The 20,744-nt window shown below is 41.5% G+C and overlaps 1 protein-coding gene across 1 annotated transcript in view; it reads right to left on the bottom strand.

The window, feature by feature from the left end:
* The window catches only part of LOC117145898 (insulin-like receptor), a 45,152-nt gene that overhangs the window by 22,206 nt on the left and 2,202 nt on the right, over nucleotides 1-20,744 (bottom strand). The window contains exon 2 of the mRNA XM_033311749.1: nucleotides 9,111-9,655. The gene's annotated coding sequence lies outside the window, so the exon portion shown is untranslated. The remainder of the gene's footprint in view (nucleotides 1-9,110; nucleotides 9,656-20,744) is intronic.

Raw genomic sequence — 20,744 nt, 5'->3', positions numbered from 1 at the left:
TTAAGCCAACCGCAAGAAGCCGAACAATCCGGAGAATCTGCAATGAAAGCAGGAGGTGGAGAAAGGACGGAGAAAGAGCGTGCCCAAAGCCCGGGTTTACAGTTGTTTGATCCCACAAATCAGATTAGAGCGAGAGGGAGCTACTGGAGTGTGGTGAACTGGGACGCAATGTGGTGGGTTCAATGGGTTGTGGTACGCCACCCCCACACATCGTCCTTGCCTATAAATAGAAAATCAGAAGATCTGCACGGGGAAGGCAAGTGCTGGCGGCAGCTGAGCCACCAGATTTACATCGATCACACTTTTTATGCCACATCAAGCGTCGCGCACAACAACAGTGCAACGCGAAAAGGGCGAGTGCAGCGACATTTGGGCGAGACAGTCGGGTGACACGCAGACAGAGAAGAACATCGGCGGGGATAGAGGCGGAGACAACGGACGGACAGGCGGACTGACGGACGGACAAGGCAGTGGGCTGTGCCATGCACTTGCAAAGAAGCATCCTTTAAATATCTAAAGCAATACAATTTAAAAACCAATGAAATGAATAAAGGAGTTATTCAAATACATTGAATCAATGTAATTTCAATCACCTATTCGATTTAGAAGCTACCACAATCTAGATAAAGATACGGATCTTTATAAATATAAGGTCGAGTAATTTGTTATCCAATTATAAAAGCCTTAGACCCACCATATTTAGACGAATACTACGATTAGTTAGTTAGAAGCCAAAAATCTCCGTATTTGGGGCACTTAATAATTTCACAGCGATTAGCAGCGAGTTTTTTCGAGTGTAAAAAGTGCAGGGCAGACGATCAGACACCAGACCATCCACACCACGCCGAGCCACAGCGAACCAGCATCAGCATCAGATTGCCGAGACCGGTACCGCCGGGCGGAGGTGCGAGCGGGATGGGCAGCTTTTGTGTACGGACGAGGCCATTAGATGATCGCCGCGGCTAAATTTAAATGTCTGTGCGTTTAAGTTGCAAGGCAAAAATAAATCTACATAAAACGTAAACAACACACAGTTTCGTCTCAGGCTCTTCGCTTTTTCGCTTTCGTCTGCTTGTAATGACAGATCACAAGATCCGTGTAGACGGGTTGGATTTGGGATGGGATGGGACGGAATGGAATGGACCGGGTTGTTGCCAAGGGGTTGCCTTCGGGGTCCGACAAGGGTTGTCTGCTCCCCTCACATCGAAATAAATAAATGTAAATGGGCTTTTACACAGCCCAAACTTGTTTATGCAAAGAAAACAAACAGTTGATGATCAACATTTCGACAAGGCCTATATGGGATATGGGATTTCCGCGTTATAAAAAGGAGCGGGTTAAATATTATAATGCATAGGGGTTCGCAGATGTAGTTCACTAAAAAAAACCAATATCCAAATTACATTAAAACAGTGTATAGATAAAAATCATTGCGATGAGGAATCATAGCATTGGACTAATTCACTCTTCAAGTTTTTTAATTTCAAAAGATTTTAAAAGATCTCGCCACAACATGCATCATTAATCTTTTTCGTTTGGGAACATGTTATTAAAATCGCGTTTAGTCGATGGAAACTGATGTCATTTTGGCCAAACTGCGATCAATCGATGACGGCCTAAAGTGGTTTTCAAATCGAAATACCTCATGAATCTTATTAGTCAGAAGACTCAGCGAGATTCCATACGACTGGATCCGGACTGAGTCACGTCAAAGCAATTAAGAATTCCAAATGGAGAACAGCCTACGGATCTTGTAAATTTCCGTTGAAGACAACATAAATTTGCTGCGTCGCATTTCTTTTCCCCTGCAATGAGTTTAAAGTCCTTTCACCTTTGGCCTGCTTTTCACGGTTTTCCTCCCCTTCACGAAATGAACTCGACTTCTCGTAGTCGACTCCCCCAAGGACTTTGTTCTCCCCCCAGCAACCCCAGAAGATAATTTCAATTTTCGTTTATTTTTAACATGCATTCGCCGGGGGTGTAAAATTGAAAGAGAAAATTAAAAATAGCAAAATGCATTTCTATTAAATAAATAACACGAGACAACCGACGCAACGTCCCCCCAATGAGGCCCCCACTGAAATCACAGTGGGGAGAATTCGGAGGGTTGGACGTGCTCTAAAGGTGCAGTTTGTGGTCTCTGCACGTCCGCATTTCCCTAATTTAATTTTCGTGTTTCAGTTCACGATCAATTTCATTCTAATGATTGTAATTAAAAACATTTTCCTGCGCCACCGAGACAGAAAGTTTCACGGAGGGGCTCAGATTGCCGGAAGACGGAGTGGAAAGTGGGCGGTTTGACGCCCACTCAAGCGCCGTTGGATGGCGAAAAAATTAGCGCTTCGTTGAATGCGAAACGAAAAACAACATGAAATAAGAGGGGCAAGTCAGCGCAAATCCTAAATACCCTTACAAATTGACCACATTATATTTTACCAAAAAAAAACAACTACACATGTTGATACATATCATAATATTCCCCTATTAGTTTCTATAACATTGGAAGTTTAAGCAGATCAGCGAATGTTTTTCCATGAGTCGAGCATTAGTTTCCGGTTTCTTAAATATTTTCGGAATATTTTTAATACCCTTTAAAGACAGTGTGAGTGGCATAATATTGGTACAAAGGCAGCGACGTCAACGACGAGACAATGAGGCAAAATCAGAATAGCTTTTCTATATTTTTGCGAGTCTCGTGGGTCGTCGTCATGAGTGGGCTGCCACCCCTCCCACCGCTACTTGCCCACCTATGCCGCGTTGAATTTCGTCAGACGAGGTGCCCGGCAAAAGAAAAAAAAAAAACAATTTATTCTATATGTACAACATCTTGAGACGACCCCGTCGCTACGACGGCGTCATCTGTTGTGCATTTCAATTTGTAATTGTAATTGCATTTTATATACATCCTTACACCCATCTGCACAGTGCAGACTCAATGAATTGCGGTGTGAGTGTGTATTTTGGTATTTTCGGTCATGGGACCATTTGGGCCACGTTTTCTTTGTGTCTGCACATTTGGCAAATGCCGCTTGATTGGCAACGAAAACTACCAGACTCAAGACTCATGACACGAGAGTTGGCTTGAAGCTTGGCCAAATGCTTATTTTTAAAACGAAAACATCCATTTGTTTATGAACTCCTCACGGATTATTTAATGAAATTTTAATGATCAGGTAATAAAATATAAAGGTAGTAAAACTTCAAGTTTAAGATGCTAAGGACCAATGCGTTGGGGGGTCCCACATATAAATCATAAAACGGCATTGCAAAAATGCCGGTCCATTGGAATCCAGCGCACACGCACCTACCCGAACCCGAAACCGACATTATCATTACTGCGTATATAGTGTGTAATGGCCATGGTAATCGCCATCACATCATCATCATCAGCATCAGCAGCAGCATCGAGACTATCATCACCACATCCCGGATGCATGAAAATGCAAAAAGCTGCAATGTCAAATCCAGAAACGGGCACAATGACACAAAGCTGGCTGCAGATTGCGGGCTAAGGCTATAAAAAGCGGCCAGCCGAGAGAGCAGCTAACTTTCCAAATGCCAATAGCAAACACACATGCTCGCATGTGGAACAAAATCACAGTCATTATGCATAGTATCTGTATCTGTGTGTCTGAGAGTCTGATGCTTCCAATGGGCGGCGACAACGCCTCAGCGACATTTAGCTGAAAATGCAATAAACAACATTCCGATCTAAACTCCCAGCCGCACATGCCCCCGCCCTCCCGCTGTTTCAATTTACCCCTTTATGTCTGGCCGGCAGGAAAAAATAAAAAATAAAATAGCAACTACAGCGACAGCCGGGTCATTATGCGCATGTGTCGCCCATTATCGTATAATGTCGCCGGCGATCTCCAAACAATACATCCACTGCAGTTACTATGCACACTACTATAAAATTAAAGATCGCAGGCGAGTAGAAAAGGTTTTAAGCAAAAGTTAAACATAACTTTTGAAAAATGACACCATCTGGCATACCCTCGTTCGCTTTCAGTGATAGGTACCATCAAACAAACCAACCGGCAAACGTGGCGAAATGGCCTTGCATGGACAGTAAAGATAAAAGGTCAGACTAAAAATTAAGCAGGGTCACTTATTTGCGCCCTGAGGAGTAAACGATAGAAATATGGTGAGGACGAGGGTACAAACACGATACCTCCGTTTGCTCTTTCTGAGGGTACTTCGGTTTTACGAGACTTGAGATAAATATTTTAATGATGTATGTGTCAAAATTACATTAAATGTAAATTTAGTTTCCTACCTTTAGTGAAAGTTTTAAAGTTATCATAGTGAAGATTGGTACAGTAGTACAGTAGGGTATTACAGCTTTCGGTACAGATTGTACCGCTTTCCCCACCCGTCCGCCGCTCCCTCCCACAGCCTCCCAATGACATTGTCAATGTCAATAACAAGATCGTTTCTTCGCTTCCTCTGCACAAGCACTCGTATGTACATATATAAAGCAGGGGACTTGGATGATATGCGCATATGTTAAGAGATCTCCAAGAGGCAGACAGGCGGCGGCGGCGGCGGCGGCGATCTTGTTGCATACGCTTAACGGTTTTCTGGCTTTAACCTGGTGGCGTTATTTGCCCCAGCCTCCCTCCACTCCAAGTGATTAATGGGCCCAAACGAGCAACGAGCAACCGACTTTACCTTGTACGGGTTATGCTTGTGGTAAATATACATTTATGTATATGGGTGGAGGAGACGAACTTTGACGACTTTTGTGAGCAATTAAAAAACTATTACGGCGGCAGCCAAATGGCAAGCTGCATTGTTTGCTGTCGGGTTTTATGTGCAACGATGACGTTTTTATGGGCGCCACACGAGTGTGGGTCGAGGTCTTTCCCTTCCTCGCACTCGCACTCTCCCTCTAGCTCTATGCCTCTCCACACTCTCTCTCTCTCTAACTCCTCTATCCGTCTTTGTCTCAGGAACCGTTGCGCATGCGCCCGTCTCTGTTTTTCCTTTTTTGTTTGTTTCGCTGACTCTCCATTGTGGAATGCGGAAATGCTTTATACCCATAAGTCTTTCGGTTTCTGTGTTTCTGAGCTCTCTTATTTTTAGGTGCATAACTCAAAGTGCACCCTAATGACACACATAAAGTATGACACTCGTGCCGTCTCTTTCCCGCCTTTGTCAGCTTGTTGTGAATTAATTGATGGCCATTAAACTTGGTTTTAATGAAAGGGAGTTGGGACAGCGAAAGGCGGCAACAAATTGTCATTGAAGGGGTTACCGCCGCCGATTACTTATACAAAAATGAAAATAAATTAAACGACAGATGGAGTATGCTTATTTATGGCCCTATCTTTTCATTATAACTAATCAAGTACAAACTATTTAACGTTTGCAGTGCTAATTGCACAGCAAGCTCCGTCTTTCAATTTTCCTATCGGTTACAAAGTCGCCTTAATATTATGGTTCTCAATGATGTGTCTTCGTATTAAACGAAAACAGGTTTACGACAATAAACTTACATATCAGTATTTTATGATTTAATAAAAGAAGCGCTATGGTTTATGCTTTTGTTACAACGAAAAACTAAACACATTTTATTATCGCCTTTAATCAAAATGTAAGAAAAAAACAGATGACTTTAAATTTGAAAATGTCTCATTACTGCACGTTTAAGCCTAATAGTAATAATTTACATAAACAAGAATACGATATCTACAATAACAGATGACAATGCCACGAAGTTCCTCAAATTTAAAGCGAATTGGGGTTAGGTCTGGACGCGAAAGCTCACATTCCGAGACAAATCGAGAAAATTCTCACTCTCGGCGAATTAAGTCTGCATTTTCAGCTCGATCGCATTCGCAGACTGCTGCTCTCTCCGTCTCTTTCGCTTGCCTTGCGGCCGTCTCTTTCTCCCTCGCGATTCGAACTCTGGACTTCGACTTATTCACGCGCCGTTCACATAACATGAAACGTGATTTTTACATGGAGAGTGTCGATGAGATGATGCCACGATTAATGCTGCTGCTGCTGCTGCGGCTGCTTCATCGACTTCATCTTCGTTTTCTTCTTCATCTCCGGCATTCTTGACAACAAAAAGGAAGAGAAACAGCTACAGACATTGGAATGTGGCAGCGCCACTTTACACCCTTCGCATTGCGATTGTCGTCTGCGGCTGCAGCTGTTGCTACTAGTTTATTGGATACAACTACACGTATGTCGGAAAAAAGAAGAAAATTCTGGGAGGGCAGGGGCAGGGAAAGTGCCCAAGGGGAAGGGAAAACTGTACATCATGTTAACTGTCTCCGGACATAAGCGCTTATAATAGGCGAGGCAAGTCTTGACAACATTTCTGACACAAGGAACTCTCATTGGCTAGGTTTAAACCAAAAAGAAATCCCATACCACCCACTGGAACCCAAAATTTCTCTTTAAGGCGCCGCTGAACTAATTTATATACGCTAAAATTATCATAAACGTATTAATTGAACTTCGCTTACAAATAGTTCAACAAAGCGGAAAGAAAACCAATGCCTAACAGGAAATTCGTTCTTCTTTTTTCACTTAGTACAAGGCGATTGGGGAAGAGCACTGCTCTTGTTCTTATGAATTTCTATTGCTCCAATCTTATTCGCGACATTATTTACGTCCGCCACATTTCGTCTCGTTTTCGTATTCATTTCCGTTTTAATTTCTGATTACATCATTGCCCAGCAGTCGGCCATCAATCACACGCACAAAACGGAAATAAATATAGAACTAATGCGAGTGGGAAAGCGGAAGTGCGTCTAATTGAGCAACTGACAGAATGTGCGCGTCTGTGGGCGAGTGGTACGAAGCGAGGAGCACGCCCCCAAAAAAGAAGAGCCTCCGAGATTCTGAGACCCTCAGACGCCCCTCATGGACCCTTACTCCCTGTTCTCCTCACAGAACCAGTCTGCTATCTCAATCAAAGTCTGGGTGACTGACTGACTGGCTGGATGGATGACTGACAGGCAACACGTGCTCACCGCAACCAGTTGGCCATTAAAGTCCCAAAACGAAACAAAACAAATCGAGCCCCATGGAAGAGCGAAAAAAAGCAGACTGCAACAGTGCGAATGCGAATGGATCTGGGGGTCCGTGTAGGAGGAGGCTCCCTACTCAACTCATTAAAGTCTTCCCCCGGGAGCCTGGGAAAATATCAGTTGCCACACATAACTCCCGCCCAAAAGGCGAAGGAGGGGCGAACTAAACTGATAATAAAGGGGATTCCCACCGGCATGAGGCTCTTGGGTAGTGATTTTTCACATTGACAAAGGGAAATGAAATGAAACGGGTTGTTCTAGCTGCAGAAGCTAATCGATTTCCCCAATGTGACTGCACGAGCTCGTAAATATTTCACCCCACGTGATAGAGAGGTTAAAGGTATAGTATTTTTATTGCTTAAAATAAATTTGTATTTGAAACAATTGAGTAATTAGCTGAACTTTCGAATATGCATGGCAATTTCATTCATTTTTCATTTATTCCATTCCATTCCATTTCACACAAATGAGTTCATTGTAGCATTTCAGCTGCACTCGCATGAATGGAGGCCACTTATGGCTTTATCAGTGACCAGCGCACAGATCTTTCGGCCAGGTTGCCTTTCCAATTGAAACTGTTTCCGGCCCGACTCGATTCCACCGCAGAAAAACAAACCACAGCCACAATGAGACGGCGACAACCACGAGGCGTGGAGAGATACATTGTACATTAGAGCAATATAGAAATGTTTGTGCAATTGCAATGGCATACCGCATGCCACATGGTGCCACACACTAATAGATCCCCGTCGCACCGCACTCCCTGCTGGCCCCCACTCCCCAAGGCGTCAACCGTCGTCTCTAGAGTGGTTCCCATGTGAGCGAGTGTGTCTGCTCCAAAACTGTGAAAATGCCCAGACGGTGAGTGTGCAATTGAGCGACTGCTGCTACTTCTACTTCAACTTCTGCTGATGCGGTCGGTTGCCTCCTTCACTTGCCACCCGCCCACTTCCCGAGTCCGCTGGAGATTTGTGTTCCCCCACGGAACCTACTGAGTAACCCCAACTTATAAGCAACATATATGTATGTAAGAAGCTCTATAGACACAGTGCTATGGTACGTTTCGAAAATAAATCAATCACGAATGACACCTTCTCGTAAACCGCCTTCTTATTTACGATTGCAATTCCTCGGAAGCATATTTGTTAAAGAGTTGAAATCGAACCAACAACAGTGACTGGTCGTAACTGACTGGTTGTAGCATCCATCCCATTACAAGACAGCATTTTTTTCAGTAGGGGATTGGGGGGTCCTAAAACCCCCTTTAAACCCCCTGGATCCGACCATGTTCTCCACTTATGCAGTTGTTGTTCTTGCTACAGCTTTTGCTGGCTGCCAAGTTATTATTATTGCAGTTGTTGTTGCGACAGACGCGCCATTTGTTACACATTATTCAGAAACAGAGGCCATTTAACACCACCTTCTGCCACCGTCCGCCCACTTTTCACGCGTTCCCCTCCCTCCCCCCACCACCACAACCCCTCACCATTGACCGGTCTCCGTTTTAGTTTTTGCTCCATCCCATTTTACCCAGTATTTATTGTAAGCGAGTTACTGGAAACTGGGCCATGCGGAAATACCAAAGTGAATGTGGGAGCTGGGGATGATATATCCGGAACCAGGGGAGCTACTCCCCTTTTTCTATATCTTTCGGGCCGAGAAGACCACTTCTCGCTCACAAATTCCCCATTGACAATCAAAACAGCATACATTTCTTAGGAAAAATTCCAAAACGTCCCCTTCTGGTTCAACCTCATTGGAATGTGACACAAATTAAGCACAACGAAAGAGATAGATGTGGACAAACAAAACTACAGTGGAACTTTCCAAACGATTTCTGCCTCTTAAATTCTTGGAAAATCGTAATGGAATTTTACGTTTATACATATGCAAGTGGATTTTACGTAACTCTTGCATATACATTTTTGAATTATATTTGTTTCCCCACCACAAGAATATGTTAACAGTTTAATAACATGTGTTAGCAATACTTTATGGTTTTAAGGTAAGTTCCAAGCTATTTTACTGTAATGGAGAGACAAAAAATGAAATGCAACTTACCTTGGTCGAGAACAATTAATGACAACTTCCCTCGCTTTTCCTTGTTGTTATAAATTTCAAACACGTTTCGATAATATTTTTCTTCACTGCTGCCTTGGCACTTTCTTTCCAGCTCGTGGCGAAAGCTTTCTTCGGTGGCAAGAGAAAACCCGAAAATTGTAAATTCGGGAAAAACCCGTAGACCAGAGAGGTTGAGATTGGGGGAGAAAATGCACGCGGGATCGGAATTCGGATCACTTCTATAACTTAATTTTCCTCTCTCTTTCTGTGGCTTCGAGTTCCCTGCTTTCTGTTGTTGTTGTAGTTGTTGTTTGTTTTTTCTGACTAGCAATTTGATTTATTTAGGTTATCATTTTCTTGATTCTCTCGATGTTGTTGTTGCTCCCGCTGCTCTCTTGATCTTTTGTTTGCAAGTATTTGTGGTTGTTGTCACATAGCATTCCACACTTTTTCTCACATTTTTCACATGATTTTTACTTTCACACCATCGCCGCACTCGATGATCATTTCACGTGATCTCAATCATGCATTTAGTCGTCGCCGATCTGAAATGAGAGAATTAGAGAAATTAGGTGAGAACGGAATATTCAAATTAGAATTATGCCTTAAAATAGGTATATTCAACATACAATTGCTAAGCCAAAAATGGTATCAACAGCTTGTGTCGGCCAAAGAAGCCCCTCCCAACTCAAACTTGCAACGAAGTACAGTCAACCCACTAACAACTGTAGTGCAACCATTATCCAATTAACAAATTCCTGCGAATCACTTAAAGCCAAGAGAAATAGCATTCGTGCCACTTTAATCCACCTGAATATCCATAATTTTATGCTAGTCTCTCATTCCGGCAGCAATATCCATTTGGCCCCACCCAGAAATAAAAAGACCAACAGCACTGAAACGTTCAAATTTCGCGCCAATCCATTAGAAGTGCCACAACAACAAATTCGCCAGCCAAGCGAAAAAAATAACATAAAATATATATTATCAATTTAAGGAAAACTTTATCAAACTATAAACTACATTTTATTACAACACCACCGCCTCAAGAATGGCAAAAAAAAAATAGTAAGATATTGGTTGCCACTCATGGGCCACGCCTTTTTCTAAAAGAGCAACAAGAACAACAGCTAAAGTACATATATAAAATATATAAAGTGCAACCGAAAAATAAAGAACAAAACTCAACGTAACCGAAGTGTGGAAAAATAGAGAAGAGTAGTGAAGCGACATTTTGACGGTTTGATACCTTTTCTTAGCCGGCTTAAGATTTAGAGAACATGTTTTAGTTCAGTGATTCAGTTGCATAAGCAACATATTTGCAAAATATATCATTTTCGGTATATATTATATAGGTTTATATTTTGTTGTTAAACTTTAAATTTCCTTCTAGTTAAAATTGTTTTTAAATGTACATTTGTTTTTTTATTACTAATATATTTTTATAGTAACAAATAAATATACTGTTCCAACACATCCTTTGATTTTACAACCTAATGGGTATGAAAATCGTCTGCGCCAGAAACAACAACAAAAGCAAGAAAAACAAGCGCAGTTCAAGCATCAAAAAGCTGCCGTCACGCCCCTCTTGAGTGCGCTTGCCGCTCACCACCCCTGCCTTCCCTGCCCCATCAAACGAGGCCAGACATACAGCGTCTCTCTCGCTCTACCGCTCCACCGCAGCCCGCTCCCCACCTCACCCCACAAGTCACGTGGGGTGTTGTGTGCAGCACGCGAAATGCAAAAAATGGAAAACTGCTGAACTAAAGCTAAATAAATAAATAAATTAGATGCTTTATTTCGGATTAATGCATCTTATTAGCAAGACAGTGGGCATTGCTCTTAAGCTCCACATTGTTAAAAAACTCAGGTCTAAACTTGGCTGATATAGTTGGGAAAAAAAAAATCCAAAAAGGTAATGTTTTTCATTTTTATTATGACGATAACTGTAAGTTATTGTCTTTAAGCCAAAGTATAATTTATTTTTAATATCTTTGTTTTTATTTCATTTTTTTTCCAATTATTTCACCAACATTTTTCAAAAATCTACTATTTTTCACCAAAAATTTAAATTACGATTAGCACAAAAGCATTCCACAAAGTATATCAGTAAAACAATTAAATTGGCTTGTGCACTTTTTGAGTAATGCAAACAAAAAAATATTGGCTTCAGAGTTAGCTTTATTCTGCTTGCGATTCCGCATATTTAACCAAAAATTCATTTTGGTCAAGACAAGAAATCAACACACTCAAAAACTCACAGACACTCGCACAGGCCGGCATTAAAAATGTGCTGCAGCAGCAAATGGGAGAGCAGCACTGGGAGAGCGCTTGCACACGCGAGAGAGATAAAACACAAACAACAAAAACGAAAAACAAAAGGGAAAATCAAAAAAACGCCAGGCGTGCAAGAAGCGCAGCACCGACGCCGGCAGAAGCAGAGCGCCGGCAACCCTCGAAATGACGTTGACCCCGAAAAATGACGCGAAGCGCAATGTGTGAAAACGAATGCGAATGGGGACGAAAACAAACTGAAATCTAATAACGGCCGGCGCGAGTGCAAGCGAGAGGCGAACAGCGTCGGCGTCTGCATGCTTCGCTCTCTCTCTCTCGCTCTCCCCCCCCTCACACAATCGCTTTTTTGTTTTGCGGATAGACGTGCTAAAGCGCAGTGCGTATAAAAACACGCAGACAGGACGAAAACCCGAAGAACAACAACAAAGTGCAAGCGCAGTTAGGCGGCGGCCAGACAGAAAGAGATAGGCATACCGAGCGCGCGCAAACTGTGAATACAAAGAGACAGGAGAGTGAGCGTAAGAGAGCGAGGAGAGCGCATGTCTGCGGATAGCCAAAAGGAGGAAGGAGAATTTGGCAAGGATAAGGGGGTGGTGGAAAGGGATGAGGACGAATGGAAATTGCGTAGGAGGAGTGCGTTCATGCCATGCAAAAATATTTTTCTCCTAAAAGCACAATCAAACTTCACTATTAATAATTAATATCCTATTCAATATCCTATTGAAATTATATTTGAACCAAAATCATATTTCTAGTCCCTATGGTGAGCTTAAGCTTGAAATTGATCAATTTATGTAGAAGTTTAAGACCTCATTTAAGTTTATAATGAGTAGAAGATAAAATGAATTCACTTATCGTCAATAACAATATTTTGATTATTTATAAATTTAAGTAATAAATTGCCTTTCCCAGATGCACTAATCTTTGGTGTTTATAGGTAAATGAAATTTTAAAATTTCTAGATAATAATTTCTTTTTATTATTTATACATCTAAAACACATTAAAAATTCTTTTTTTTTTTTTGTGGTATCCCTTAGCTGCTATCCAGTGAAAGCTGAATAAACAATGTTATGGTAAAAACACCACGAGTTCGTGAATTGCATTTCACTTATGAGAGTATTGTGTTTGTTTTTGGTATGAATAAATCACGATTTACATGGCTTACGTATAAACGTACGGTGTGGAAAGCCCGGAGGCTGTGTCCTGTGTGTGTGATAAGGGCGGTAACTTTGCAGTCTCACTAAGGAAAGGAATAATACTGCAAGCGCAAAAAAAAGGAAAGAGCATCAACTACTTCAAAGACACATCAAATAACGAAACAAATTTCCTCACAGATGGAGGCCGCCAAATAACTTTTTTAAAATATTTTTTGCCAAGCGCCAGCAGAGAGACAACAGCAACAACAACGAGCGCAAAACGCAGTCGCTTATGAATGGAAAAAGAGGCGCACGACTGTCCCGCTCACACCCCCGAAACGCATGTGGTCGTGCGACAGAGAGGAAACGAGAGAGAGAGGAAGAAGGAGTTTTGTGTGTGTGTGTGCGAGTACGGAGTGCAGAAAATGTCGGTGTCGTTGGCCCTTTGCTGGTGTTTTTGTTGTTTTGTTGTTGTTGCGGCGCAATGTGGTACAGTGACTACCAAAAAATACTAGCAGGCACCTCGTAAAACGGCCCAAAGAGGAAGCGGCGGGGAAGAGGAAAAGGAGGAAGCAGCAGGAGGAGAAGAAGAAGAACAGGAGCAGGAGGGGGAGGCAGAAAACGGAAGCGGCAACGTCGCCCAAATGGGTTGCAATAAAAAACTACACATGCGGTTGTAAAGTTGTAAAACTGCGGACGTAGTTGTAGTCCGTAGTTTCCAGTCGTAGTGGTTGTAATTTGTAATCGAGTGTTTACACTCTGTCTGCTTTAAATCGAGACATCAAAGACATATTATCCAACCACAACAAAATGTTAGAATGCTTAATTTTGATTGAAGTCTTGAGTCAAACAAAAAAAAAATTAAGTACAAATAAAAAGAAATCTATATAAAATAATACCATTTGTAATAGGAATATTTCATATTATATCTTCAAATATTATCTGCAAGGCTTTCATTAATAGGATTTTGTTGGGCAACTTTTTAGTCAATACATTTTTGTGGGTTTAGTGCTTCGTGTTTCGTAAATGAGCTGCTAATGAAGGAGAAAGGGGTGTGTTGCAAAAGAGGTCCGACTACGAAGGAGTACGAATCATCAAACGGCGCCGCCTAATTAAAAAACCATTAAAAATTTAAGCCACCGCCTATGTATGGGAGCTTATAAATACATAAATTTTCAGCAACGGCAACGGGCCCCCAAAAATAAGGAAAATAAAAATAAAAGCCAAAATGAATTACCTTACGAAACAGAAACAAACAAGAAGGCAGCGGTAGCAGCGATAAAAAAAAAGGCAGAGAAAAGGGGAAACTAAAATGCAGTCAAAGCACACTGGGTTCAGTTTCGGTGAAACTTAATTATTTCGAAAATAAAGAGTTATCTAATGTAACTTGAGCTTTAAACAACATTTAACACTTTTAATTACCATGATCCAGTTTACAACAGAATTCTTAAACCTTTCCTTAGGTGAAAAGTATCGCAATCTTTGCAGCTGTTTCCCGTACTAAATGCTTTTTTTTTTTAATTTTTTAGCAAGCATATTTAGTTTTTACGTGGTAAAATAGAAATTTAAGTAAAGTGATTATTAAAAAGCGAATTGTATTCAAAAGATTTATCAAAAATGTGCTTTTATAAGTCGATAGATAAAAGCTTCTTTAAATCTCCCGTGAGTGCCAATTTTAAAGTTCTCCAAACTGGATTGCAAACTAATTATAGACATTTTAGACTCAATTAGGGGCAGTCAATTAGGGGAAACGAAGTTCTCGGCTTTGCAAAATTTCTGTGGCAGCCGCAATTCCAAGGATTGCGATTCGGCCCTGGAAGAATACTCATCCGATCCGATCCGATCCGATCCAACGCCCATTGGCCAATGTGCAGAGTCAGCGTGGCAGACGGACAAAAAAGCGGAACATCATGGAAATGTGTCTAAAAATAAACTTGTGCAACAATGTTGCAAAAGCAAACATCAGCAGACAGTCAGTGACACAAAGTGGGTGCCGCCGGAGGAGAGGGGACTTTGCAGAGGCTCGGGGGATGCGGACCGACCGACCCGGCCAGACAAGAGTGGAGCGCTCTTGGCCAGACGGCGGCCTTTCTTCTGGCCCTTCTCCGCCACCGCCTCCTGCTGGCCATGTCCATCGGTCTGTTTGTCTGCTGAGTGGAGTGCCGCACTCGCATTGTTTGTGGAGCGGTTAAAGGGGCGGCAGCAGCGACAATGGCTAAAAGGAGCAGCCGCAGCAGCAGTGGTGGCATGCATGGCTTTTGTACCACGAAGCTGCGAATACCCTTTGTTGTTAAAACGTTTATGGGCACAGAAAACATGTAGGTAAATTCATAGATATATGTTTCTGATTACTATTCAACTACTTTTATTCGTTGAGGGGAATCATCAGAACAGAACTGCTAAAGAGAAATGTTCAAATAAACCAAGAATTTAATAAGACAACATAAACATAATGCAATATATTATCTTATATATTAATTTTTTATCAATGGTCTAAGCCTTTTCACTTCTTTTATAAAACCCCTATAAAGGGTATGAAAACACGATATGTGGTATATGGAGTGCCGCGTTGGGCGCGTGAAGCACGCGAAACGAGAGTTTGTTGTATATAGAGGGGTGCAGGAGGGTGGAGAAGGTGGTCAGAAGCAGGAGGAGAAGGAGGAGGTGGGGCAGTGTTCGAGAAGAGGCATAACAAACAAGAAGAAGACGCGAAGAGCGGACCGCGTCCACTAATCGCTAAATTTACGAGTACAGTTAAAATAAAATCATAAAAATGTCTTCTCGATGGTTGTTGTTGAGGCAGGCAAACAAAGCGAGAGAGATGGCAATATGGCGTGGGATAAGGATGGCAACAGAAACAGAAACAAGGGAGAGAGTTAAAACCGGGGTTTAGTTTACAATTTACATGATGAAGTAGTTCAAGAAGTTGTGGCCTGCAATTTCCACGAAACACTTGGGAAACAACTTCCCGGGCACACATCATTTTGTACAATATAAGAAAGGCAGGCAGCCCGCCGCAGAAGAAAGAGAAGACAAGATGACAAAAAGGAAGACTAAAAGGGTCCGAGGGGAAGAAACCCTGTTCGTAGTGTAAAAATTTAATGAGCAAAACTCTACGCCTCAAGATCATTGGCGAAATAAAGTTTTATTTCAGGTTTCCTGGCCTCACTCATTTTTCCACTTCAATGGAAATGGGAAAAACAACAAAAACAAGCAACCCAAGTAAAGGTGACAACGTGCGAGATTAAAGCAAAGTGACAGGCAATTGCCGAGCACAAGTTATTCATGAATAAAGATTTAAGCGAACCTCTGAATGTGTTAAGCGATTGCGGTGCGAATAGCCCAAACTCTCAAAGTAAAAGCAAAATTAGTTAGTTTAAAATCTGTTAATAAATGGATTAGTTAAAACTATATCTACATGCATTTACTGATTACTTCACTAGTCAAAAGTATCCGGAAACATTCTCTACCCCATATTTGATATATCCTTAAACTGCAATCCGAAGATCAGCGATCGTAGAATGAACGAAATAAAATAACGGGACAGGCGAAGGTCATTCACGGGCGAACGAACGAACTAAGGCAAAAGGCAAACGAAAATAACGGCAACATTGTTGACGCCCCAGCGATTAGAAAAGAAAGCTAAACAAACACTTGCAAAACGAAGAGCAACATATTAACTTGAAATAAAAAAAAAAAAAGTAAAAACAACGAACACCTAAACAACAAAAGCAAGGCGAAATGCCGTCAGCAAATCCAAAGCCAATCAATAGATATGCAACGCAAAATGCCCACGCACAAAAACACAAGAAAAGCAAAAGGAGGGGACAACAAGGGCGAAGTGAGCGGGCGTCGGGCTTATCTCGTAATGTTTATGAAAATGACTATAAATACAATACAAAAGCTGCGAAAACAAGCAAGAACGCTAAGGTAGATTGCACCGACTTTGAGATACCCGCAAACCCCGCCACTGCAAAAAATAGAAAACGTTTATTTCAAGACTTTGCTTGATTAGCAAAAAAAAAAAAAACAAATAGCCTTTAACATATTGTGCCTAACAAAATCATCAAGGAAATTAAATAATTAAATCTACAACAATCTATAATCTACTACAACGAATCTACATACATATTAGCAATATACCTATATGCTTTTAACAGCCATATATGATATATATGATGCAGGATCGAATTTACACTCAGCATTTTGAACGAATACAACATACCCATTGTTATCTAACGGGTATCAAACCGCAGCGCAGCCACCCACCCAGCAGCGACGTCGGCGTCGACGTAAGCAGTACACAAGCAAAATGCTCCAAGCGCCACAGCACACACTCGCGTACACCCGTCGAACACACACATCGCCATAAAAAGGCAAACAGCAGCACGCACTTTATCAAAAACAAAATAGAAGATCTCGCTCACCCTTTCTGTTGCCTGCAGCGTGTGGGCGCATGAGGGAGACGGCATGCGTAGAAATGCAACCACGTGTGATGTTTATTACACCAACACACACTCGAAAGCTGGCAACGGAAAATAATAAACGAATGTCAATACGAAAACGGAATCTTTCAAAACAAGAAAAACAAATAACTGCGCAAAGCGAAATGCCGAAAAAGCAAAAACAATCTGCAGTGGGAGTGAGACGGTCATATCTGAGCGACAGAGACTGTATTAAATTGTCAAAAGGAGAACGGGCAATAAAAACAACTAAGGGGCAGACATTTGTTGCTCATATTGCTACTAACAAGGTCTTAAAATTACGGAAAGGGTAATATCAAGTCCGTTAAGTCACGAGATATTCAAAAGAACTTGCCAATATTTTTTTTTTCGGTTTCAAAAGAATTTACAGTACAAAATATGCAACAACACATAAAACCTAAATAAGCTTAAAGTTCATTAAACCTAAATTTATTTTCCCACAATAAAAAAACATGACATTGAGACAGAAGATCAGTTTTGTCTAGTTACTATCTGGTTTAAGGAAGATTTTGGAGGTTTTCGAACAGATAAAAAAGGATGATGGAAGATTAAAGATTTAAAAATAATTTGGTGACGAAATCAAAATATATATCTTAAAAGCCTGATACTTATTAAATTGTTTAACCGGTAAAGATCCCAAAAAAATCCCCAAAACATTAAACGTCAAAATAACAATTCTAAATCTACTGCAAAGGCGGAGATAACAAATTATTCGCTGTTCTTACATAAAGGTAGAATCAGATCTAAATTCCAATCTGCCGCTAATTAAGTGATATATTTATTACATTTGTACATAAATACGTAACATACCTGTTACAAAACTAATTTAATAGATTAAATAAATCGCTACATAAGCTTACGTAAATATGTTCTTTATTAGTCATACAATGTATTCCCACATATAATTATCAGGCGAGTAACATGGCTAATCACGGACAACTAGTTTGATAAGCTCTTAATCCTTACTCACCATCCGCAGAGATTGCCCATAATCTGGAATCAAAATATCAAAACAAACAACTTGCCATTGGCCAATTGTTGATTCTTGTGGGTGTATTCTCATCGGATTCGTCTGTGTGTGTGTGAGTGTGTCTGTGTGTGTGTCGCCGAATGAGATACCGAATAAACACTTTCACGAGAAGACGGTCGCATACAAAATGATCACAAGATCCCGTAACCACATAAACACCACGTCATCGCCTGTCCACCGCCCGTCACTACCACCAATACCACCACCACCACAACCACCGCCACCACCACTACCACCCACCCACGTCGAGCAGCTTACCCCCTAAATTTCCTGTAGCTTTAGTTGCCATTCGCACCAGCAGTTTATTATACTTAAGTTTTCCTATAATACATTTGTTATTGCTGTTCTTTAAATCACATAGTGAAAACCATAATTGTACACACTGCGAAATAAATGGGTGTGCACAGCGGCGGAAGAAATACTACAATTCTGCGGTGACTCATTGGCTTAAGGATCAGCAAAAAGTTTTAAAAACAAAAAAAAAGTCTAGTAAAAACTAGTAATGAAATCAAAGACAACCGTGCAATCAAATATTTAATATTTGCACACAATTATCAGTTGATATTCCCAAGCTGTCAACGATTTCCTTTCCAGTTCAAACTATTAAGAACTATTTATGTGGCAGATCTATTATCATGGCCGCACTTGTAAGTGTGTTCGAGGCTCATGCGTAGGCGACTGCAGACTTCCGAAGGGAAGGTGAAACCGGGGGGAGACTCTCGTCATACGACCGGCTGACGAACGTCGACCATGTCATGTGTTGTTGGCTCCAAGTGTGCGCGTGGAGGGGCTGGCTCCATGCGTTACTTTTGTTCCCGCTGTCGCCAGCACTATTGTTATTGCCATGGCTGTTGCGGCTGGTTATTATTTACTTGGACCTTAGACCCTCTTCCCATGATAAGATTCGGGAGCAGCTGCGTGTAATGATGGGTGATGGGTGGTGGGTGGCGATGTCTGCTGGACGGATGGATGGCTGGTTGAGCGGTTGAGAGATGCGAGTCCCCATGTGAATCACTGTGGCTACCCTCGCATCGCTTCTTGGAACACTCAATTCCGATTTATTCGATAGTCCGCGAGTCGAATGCAAATAAAAACACAATTAAGTGCGGCTGGTACAGCGAAAACAAAGTTGACTCACTGCAAATACGTTGCATTTCGCAATGGCAAAACAAATGGCAGCTACACTGCTTGCGTAATTAATACCAATTTGGGCATGATCCAAAACGCACAGCTTGTTCAGTGCAATAATAACAATAAAGAAGGAGAATCTGATTTCACAGAGATCCCACAATCACCTTGGTGACGATCGGTCATGTACATACAGATGTACATATGTACTTGCCATACATATTTGTAACATGTATTTGAGAAGTTGACAAGTCACTTAAATAAATTTTAAAAACATAATACACTATTGATATTGCACGAGAAGAATATCATTTTGTTTTGAATCTAGTGTTGAGGAACTGCAAATAACATATTAATTCTACGGATGGTATAAAACGATATTTCGTTCAATTATCATACTCATTTTGTATTTAATGACATATTTTCAATTAGTGGACAGTCGAATTGTCTTCCATTCCTGGTCCCATTAATAAATACAAAAACAACAACATCGCAGTGCGTGCATGCAAGTGTGTGGGCGCAGAAGGGGGCGTGGCAGCGGAGTGAGTGTGGAGCGATTAGAAGACGCGCGTCTAAGTTCAAGGCCAAGCAGTTCACAGCATAAGCAGTGAAGGCAGCAGCAACAACAAAGGCGAAAAAGCAGCGGCGGCAGCAGGGCGAGAGTGCGAAAGGGATGGGCAGCGGGTGGAGAGGGAAAAGAAGCAAACGCAGCTGAAAAAAGTGCACACAAAATTGTTTGGCTGTGTGAATGTGTGTGCTGTTTCGCAGCGAAAAAGGTCAATGACACCTGTCTGTTTGTCTCGCTCGGCTCACACACAAGCAACAGCACACACACACACATACAGGCTTATCACCGGCCACTCTCTTTCGGCAATCGTGCCCTCTCTTTCTGGCCTGCGCGCAGCTACGTTTAGACATGTGGTCAGAGCATTTTTTTGTTTTTTTCTCGCTTTAAAAGGCATTCGTGTTGGTGGCGGCATGTGTGTTTTTGTTGTTCGTTTCGGCACTGTTAATTAGTGTGGCCAAATTATGCGCCAAAGCCGCCAACAACTCGATGGTCATACGTCATCAACAATAGCCGGACAAACAATTTCCGGTTTTTAGCCACACCATTAAAAAGCCAATATCAGAAATAACATGCACGAAAATAAAATAATAAAAATACAGAGAAACAAAAGCAGGCGCAACAACAACAAACTTGGCCCGGGTTCCGTCATTGCCTCATCCTCTATAGATCTCTTCTGTTCTTCGGCTTTATTTTGGTTCTATTTCAGCAATTTGTTATTGCGGCGACTTATTTTTGTCGCAGCACGCACACACACTCGCACTTATGCTCGCACACACACACACACGAACACACACATGTACAGGGAGCAGGCAGGCAAACTCGATTTAAAAATAAATAAATTACGCACAAATACAAATACATTGGCCAACATTCTTCGGGCCTCGTCAAAAATATAGCATGATTAATACAAAAATGCGCAATTCTCTGGTGTTTTTTTTCTACTTCGGTTTTGCCTGTTGTTTTAACCCCACCTCCCAATTTTTTATGGCATT

Source organism: Drosophila mauritiana, chromosome 3R (genome assembly GCF_004382145.1).
Source record: "Drosophila mauritiana strain mau12 chromosome 3R, ASM438214v1, whole genome shotgun sequence".
Lineage (NCBI taxonomy): Eukaryota > Metazoa > Arthropoda > Insecta > Diptera > Drosophilidae > Drosophila > Drosophila mauritiana.
The sequence above is the reverse complement of the archived record's forward strand: the minus strand, read 5'-3'. Positions and strand labels throughout refer to the sequence as shown.